Consider the following 8304-nt stretch of genomic DNA (forward strand, 5'->3'; position numbering starts at 1 on the left):
ACCGGTGCTGGCTGCTCCGGACTTTGATTTCCCATTTAAACTTGCAGTAGATGCATGTGACGTTGGAGTGGGGGCTGTGCTACTGCAGACTGATGCGTCAGGAATAGATAGGCCCATTGCATACTTCTCTAAGAAGTTGAATCGTCATCAGAAGCGATATTCCACCATTGAGAAGGAGGCACTAGCTCTTGTCCTGGCAGTCCAACACTTTGAGGTGTATGTCTCCAGTGCTGGAGGTGACCTAGTGGTTCTCACTGACCACAACCCACTTACTTTTCTGGCAAAGTTTAAAACATCTAGTCAGAGAGTTTTCCGCTGGAGCCTGATTTTGCAACCATATAACCTGACCGTAGTGCATCTGCCAGGGAAAGACAATGTCATTGCAGACACCCTGTCAAGGGGCGGATGAGCCTATTGAGGGGGGTGTAGAGAGAAAAAAAATACTTTTGGAGTGCATTCTTGATTAGGCACGTGAATCAATGGAGTTAGAAGACTGATTAGATTATCATACCTATTTTGGATAATCTTTGAAATTCTGGTAGTCAGTCACTACTTCAGGATAGGTAGACATACAGTACTACTGAGGAGTCTACTGTTATACTATTATACTGTTTATGCATTTTGTAAATTTTGAATGTGAAATTGTAGAAAATTTTTGAAAATCATAAGATAAAAATTATATAAAAAAAAACATACAAAAACACAGGTTGGATTCCAATGTTTTTTTTTGTTGTAGGGAGGGAGGAATGTTAGGAATGATAGGGAGGGTTATTGTCCCTCTTCTCCTTTCTTCCTTGTTTCCTTTCCTAAACACTTGTGACTGGTTTTCATTGAGAAATGAGGTGTGGTTAAGCTGTGTGTCCATGTGATGTCATTGAGGTGCGCACGCAGCCACTGAAGCAGATTTATGAATGAACACTGCCCAGGTGTGCGCGCGGCAGATTTGAATGAATGCTCGAGACGCGACACCACGCCAGAGGACCGACACACTCACACACTTCTCTTCAGGACCGACACACTCACACACTTCTCTTCGGGACCGATACACTTATTTATTGAGAACCAGCTTTTTGTTTTGCATTGTGGATCCTTCCAACAATAACTTAAACTGAACTGAAACGACAAAGACGGAGCTCGCCGCTCTGGAGAGCCAAGACGGGGCTGGCGAGGCCTTGTCAGAGGTCCGCTAACGTAGTCAGCTACTACATGACATCAATCTACTACTACGGTAAGCTGACCCACCTCTAGTCATTATTTCTCGTTTGGAAACCAGTCCTTTGTTTTGTCCATTTCTATCCCCTCTTTTCTGCTCTTTCACATACTCCAGGTTAGGACTAGCTTCGATAGCTAAAGGCTACAAATTCTAGTCCCCTAGACTGCTAGTCCGTAACACAAAGCAAATATGATAAATCCTCCAGTAATGTGCTGCTGACATCTTTATGTGGACATGATGTCGTTCATCTTTCCTCCACTGGAGGGCAGTAACATAACTATACAATGCTGATGCCTGAAGGGGAGAGAAGTCATATAGTTTGTGCTCATGAATTGTCCAGTGCTCAGCTGTGCAGATAGAGAGGGTCTGATGGTAAATCCACTCCGTTGCCATGGTAACTGAAATTATAATGGTACTTCAGTGAATGCAGCTCATAGCAGAATTCCATCTGAAGACTGTCATTTTAATTTGGATTATTACACTCAATCCATTTATGCTCAAAAATTTATTTTGGTAGCAAACACACATACAGAGAAACACTACCCACAGAAGCATGTACACACACGCACACACACACACACACACACACACACACACACACACACACACACTCTCAGCCGTTTATTTGCCAATTTGAATTTGCCGCCGAGCCTCTTTTACGTGGGTCACGTGAGTTCCGAGCTGCATTCTGATTCGTCCACTCGACCGCACTGACTGACTCTCCTGCGCTCTCCGACCTCACTCTGCACTTGGCCCTCGAAAGAGATAGCTGCGATTGAGACATCACCCGCCGAGAGAGACCATCACCGAGAGAGACCATCACCCGAGAGAGACCATCACCCGAGAGAGAGATCACCCGAGAGAGACCATTACCCGAGAGAGACCACCATCACCCGAGAGAGACCATCACCCGAGAGAGACAACACGACGCCAACCTTTCCCCGAGCAGCATCCCATCAGCTTTTTGAAGGTAAGTGTAGGCTACTTTTAATATTTTGTTCCATGAAAAGTCTAAAACCACCGCGCCAGTAGTAGTAGTAGGCCACCATTACTGTGTTCTACAGCTGCGCCAACACTAAACGCTAGCTGGTTTGACATCGTCTTTGGCTTTGTTCAGTTCCACCACGGAGGCGTATTATTTAGGTAGGAACTAGGTGTCCACACTAACGAAATATAGTGACGTTTTCACTTTCTGTGGCTAATCTCCGTCCGTGAACAACCACCGAAAAAGATTGCTAGCTAAAATTGTTGCTAGCGTTCTCCTGCCCTGTGGGGCCAAGCAGTGAATTGCACGGTGAAAACTAGCGTTCGCCCTCTTCTTCGGAAAGGCAGGGGAACCCCGCTCGCTGGTACAGCCAGCGTGTGAATGTACCAGCGAGCTGGAAAGGGCGAACGTTAGCCGTTAGGTGAAAACAGCGTTTATTATTACCGTTGTCAAATTAATTGCCTACCGCAAATTACAGCTTTCGCCCTCTTCATCTGTGGTTAGCATTCAACACCATTGCATTACTTGTTAGCCTCAACGCGAGACTCATCATCAGGCGTTCTTCTGACGAGTCTCGCGTTGAGCCTAGCTGCTTGTGTGTTATGTTGTCAATCACTGTGTTTATTGTTGTTTTTAATGTAACGTTAGCGCTATTTTGTAGGTTATAACAACCTGTCATGCTCAATAAGTGCGTGCAAAGACGAGTCTCTTGTGCATTTTGCACAGTAGTGGAGGTTAAACGGCTAGCTAATCAACGTCTATGCGAACGTTTATCACCGAACCGAACATCCTCATCTCCAAGTTATCCCACTTTATTACAATGTAGCTACCATGTCAAGTTGCCAAACGTTAAGGAAACCGTACCAAACTCAATCATCGTCAGTCATCGTCATCATCATCATCATCAGTATATAGCGTCACCGGCGACATAGCCGACCACTTTCTTGCCAATATACTAATCAAAGTTCTGTTTCAACTGCTGCTACAAATGATCAAGTGCTGTTTCCACTCGGTTTAATGGCTGAAAACCACAAGTCAAACTTCTTATCTTTCTAGAGACATCTTGTTTTAGTCATTCACTATAGCCGTTTCCTTGCCAGAGTCTGGGAAGTGACGTTATTGCTGGTGAAAAAGCTGCCAGCTAAAATGCGCCGGTAGCAATTAACGTGTGCACCCAACCTATCCTCCCTGCCCCATGCTCCCTGCTCAGCGGACTAGCAGAGGGAGCAGGGGTGAAAGTGGTTTGAATTTCTTGCAGGAACTATAGGCTACTACCCCAACCTTCATCGTTTCATATTGTTCTCCTCCCACCCCCATGCATCCCTGAACACACACATCCAATTTTTAATGCCTGTATGGTGTCGAAATTAGAAACACTTGACACTCGGCTTCTTGTTGAGTCTCCTCTTCCTCTCTCTGGCCCTCAACTGTTTGAATTAAATTAGATTAACATTTACAACTAAATTCATCAACAGTCAAACAGTCTGTCTTTGAATTGTCAGAACAGTGGGCAGATAAATTAATGAACAGATTATTAGTAAAATAAAATATCTCAAAATGTATCCTACAATGTGTAGGATACATACAAAATGTTGTACTGTATGCACACAGACTGTGTTCTGAGTAAGCCATTGTCTATAGTTTGCTAGTAAGCTAACTTCATGTCCATTCTCTGGTCTAAATTAGCATCATCACCTGTATTTGCATCTGAGGGTGGGTTTTCATTTTGCAGAGGCTCTGCCTCTTCCCTCTGGCCCTCAATTTGCTCTTTTCTTCTAACTTTCGCCACTTTATCTGCTTCTTTCTCTCTCTCCTTCCTCTTAAACATTTGAGTTAGTGTTCGTTGCATTTCTGCTCCTTTGTTCTGAAAACAATGGCGAAACATGTTGGGCTCGTTTATTATCCATCCTTGCCCGCTGCCCTGTGCAAATTGCATTAATAAAGTAGGTGCATTTGGTCGCAAAATGTCCGGGAACAATAAATCAAACGCACCTTTATACAACAGTTAGTTCCGGCCGAGTAATTTGATTGGACAAGAGTTGCCTACCGCCGTACATTTCATGTTAACACAACAGCGCTGGCACTTCACTCAGTTCACTGTGTGTGTATCACTCCATCACTTCACTGCGCCTCCTCCTGCTAGCTGCTGTTAGCTACTCGCCCCACAATTGCCACAAAGTAAACCCATGCCTTGCGGCACATCGCTGCCTGCCTGCCTCTCAGTGGTTGGAAATATTACCGTTTCTGCTTGCTTGCTTGCTTGGGAACTACACTCGCGCAATCCTGGTGGAACTGTTTTTGTTTGCGGAGCGGAGGCAAGCCGCAAGCGAGACTAGACTTGACACAGCCCAGTGCAGGCAGCAGCAGCGGCATTCAGGAGCTGCATGCTGGAAGCTCAAATCAGCCTACACACACAGCACGGATTAAAAACCACTGACAGCCAGGTCTAAAACAGGAACAATTTAGAAGCAATTTATGAGAGAGACTGTTGTTTATTAGTAATGACATAACGTCAGCCATGCATTTCCTTGTTGGAAATTATGGATCGACTGCACTCTGCAACAATCGGATTTTGATTGACAGGCAGCTGGATGTCTTCCCCCAACGGCGTTCAGGCACCGAAAGTCTTACCGGAACTGCGCACCGGACGGTTCCGGCCCACTTTCACCAGTGAGAGGGAGGGAGGGAGGTCTAACCTGTGTGTGTGCTGGGGAGCGGCAGGCAGTGAAATTTGGGCACAACATTAAAACGAACGGCTCTCAAGTAGGACTCGATTCCCTTCGTTCATAGTGATGTGACGTTCGCGAACGTCACATCACTAGTTTGAACCCGAAGCATGCATGTTTTTCTTTTCCATACGGTGCTATGTAAGCTGTGCAAGCCTTTACTTATACTATTGAACGGGGTTAATTTTATTTCCACCTGTTTAGGAGTTTCTGAAGTCCCAGGACAGTCAGCCATGGCAGCCGTTGTGGCCCACCTCTCCAACACTGCTGTGGTGAGGATCCGCATCCACAGCCTCGCACTCGGCACCTCCCCATGGAGAGATGGAGGTTTTGAAATCATTCAGAGGGACAACATAACCAGCCTCCGTCTCATATTTACCTGCGGACCTCCCAAAACCTTCCAGGTATGTATAGGTGGTCACAGCAGTACTGACTTAGTTGTGTAGGAAAAGATCATTGCACGGCAATCTGAAGAGGCGACTTGATGTACCACATCTCTTGTATTGAGAGCCACTGCTCAAATGTGGCATCCAACTCGTCTCATCTGTATAAAATCTATCCGCGCCATCATAGATTATTTTACTCATAGATAGTAGTTCAAATCCAAACGATTTGATCTCAGCAGCACAACAGTATTGTCACAAGACCATTTATCTGTCATATAATAATACCAACACACATACAAAGATAACCCTAACCCTGACACTTGAACTTCTTGAATTGCTCTCTTGCCCTCAGCTCAGTCAGAACCTGAAGGGAGTTCACCTGGTTTGGGACAAACTGGTCCTGATGTTGAAGGCCGGCAACATCTTCATCCACCTGCATAAGATCCCTATGATGTTGGCTCAGAAGGTTCTAGAATACTTGGAGAAGCTGAAGCAGGAAAATAAAAGTAAGTACAGCTGTTTCAAAAATGGGCTATTTACAAGCTTTGAATTGGACTTGTGCTCAGCTTGGTAACTCGCATAGTGTCTTCTGTGACTGATGATGACAGTTACGGACATTCATAAATCTAGATCTGACGGTCCAAAAAAACTAATTCTTTCACATGGTTTGTTCTTGTGTTTGCAGAGCAGCAGAGTGTGGATGGCAGGGAGGACAGGACGCAGAGGAACCCACTGGGCAGCCCCATAGCAACCTCCACTCCCATTGGCCCCTCACTCTCTGAGAATCGGTATGCATACTTTATTTTGGAATTGCAAATTATTGATGGAAAGAAAGTTATTTTTGTTATTGTTGTTATTGTTCTTGCTATAATTGAAAGACATATTGATAGACTTTTTTCCGGCATAATTGGAGATGCTATTCCTGAGGATTAATTCAGATTGAAATTGAGCAGTTGTATCCAGAGGTGTAGTGCTATCTGGAGAAGTGGGGGAACACACCTATATGGGCAACATCTCCCTCCCCCAGCACACGCGCAGGTCCCAACAAGATGTCCATCTGTGTAAATCATATTGAACACCAGAGAAGATCTTCAAAAACAAATCAAGGTCTGGAGAAGGCATGGACTTTTTTCTAACTGAATGTGTAGGAACTCTGATTCCAGCACAAACGGTCCTACACACGTCCATGCTCTCCTGGAGTCATTAGGCCACCATTGCTCTCTAGCAGCAGGTAGTTGTGTTGTCTGTTTGATTTCTCAAATGATCCGTGTGTCTGTTTGTGTTTCAGCAAGAAGAGGAAGCTAGAAGAGAGTGAGGACCACCACTCTCCACCAGCTGCCAAATGTCGCAGGATTACGGGCATGAAGCCCCTCCTCTGCTCCACACCCATCGAGCGCCCCCCCGGCACACCACGGCCATGGCGTAAACCCTTCCCCTCACCCTCACCCATCCGCTCTGACCCAGGTAAGATGGCCGCCATATGGTCCCATTCCAGAATAGGAATTCTCTGACATGTCCCCCCTACTGTTCTACTAGGGGTGGGAATCACCAGATGCCCACGATACGATACTAAAACGATACTTTTCTTGTGCTTACACGTCCATGCTCTCCTGGAGTCATTAGGCCACCATTGCTCTCTAGCAGCAGGTAGTTGTGTTGTCTGTTTGATTTCTCAAATGATCCGTGTGTCTGTTTGTGTTTCAGCAAGAAGAGGAAGCTAGAAGAGAGTGAGGACCACCACTCTCCACCAGCTGCCAAATGTCGCAGGATTACGGGCATGAAGCCCCTCCTCTGCTCCACACCCATCGAGCGCCCCCCCGGCACACCACGGCCATGGCGTAAACCCTTCCCCTCACCCTCACCCATCCGCTCTGACCCAGGTAAGATGGCCGCCATATGGTCCCATTCCAGAATAGGAATTCTCTGACATGTCCCCCCTACTGTTCTACTAGGGGTGGGAATCACCAGATGCCCACGATACGATACTAAAACGATACTTGAGTCACGATACGATAGTATTGCGATATTGCCGATATTGCGATATATTGAATATTGCGATATTGCGATATATTGCGATTTCTTACTTTTTCAACTGCAAATGATGTCACCAAAGGAATACTTTGTCAACATCTGGTTTAAGAACAATTTTCCAGTCTGTACATCTGACTTCAACCATTTTATTGCAGCAACATTGTCAAGTAGACAGACCAACAACTTTCATAAAGTCATGTCATAGTTGCATGCACCTGACAAACTGAACTGTTTGTTACAGTCTACTTACAGTCCACCTTAACTGGATGTGTGTGTGGACTACTGTACTTGGGTAGTTTTTGAACAATGCAACTTCACTTACACAAAACATCTTGTGCAGCCCATTCAGTAACCGGGGAATTTGTAAATTACTGTTATGACAAAACTGTTACTGTTAAAACAAAATGAAAATATGCTACCGTTTGTTTACTGCTGGCCTTGGAACTAAAGTTTATAGTAGCCCGGTGGCCTGGCATTTTTGTTGTTTTTTTGTTGTTGTTGCAATATCGATACTTGGCGTCCAAATATCGATACAATATCGTCAGGCAAAATATCGCGATACTATGGTGATTCGATTTTTTCCCCCACCCCTATGTTCTACTGATCTTTCTTTTCTCTCCTCCCCTTCGTCTCTCTCTCCCAGGTTTTCCTAGAGCGGCGGAGCTTGTCGACGTCAGTCAGGGTCCGTTCAACTTCAGGATCCAAGAAGCAGTTCCCTCGAAGCTGGGCAACCCCAGCAGACGGTGCCGCCACCACAGACGTCGTCCACACGCGGCTGAACCCTTACCTACTCTTGAGCTCAAGGTGGGCTGAAGAATCTGAATACAGTGCAACCAATCTGGGAACCCAGAGTCTATTTTTATTTGAAAAACAGACTCTGGGACAGCCCTACCTTTTTTCCCAGCTTCCTGTACAGAGCGCCTCTCCTGCCACCGTCACTTCCTTCTCCGTGTCCGTGCTCCA

This window comes from Poromitra crassiceps (assembly GCF_964638095.1).
Source record: "Poromitra crassiceps genome assembly, chromosome: 4".
NCBI classification, from domain to species: Eukaryota; Metazoa; Chordata; class Actinopteri; order Beryciformes; family Melamphaidae; genus Poromitra; species Poromitra crassiceps.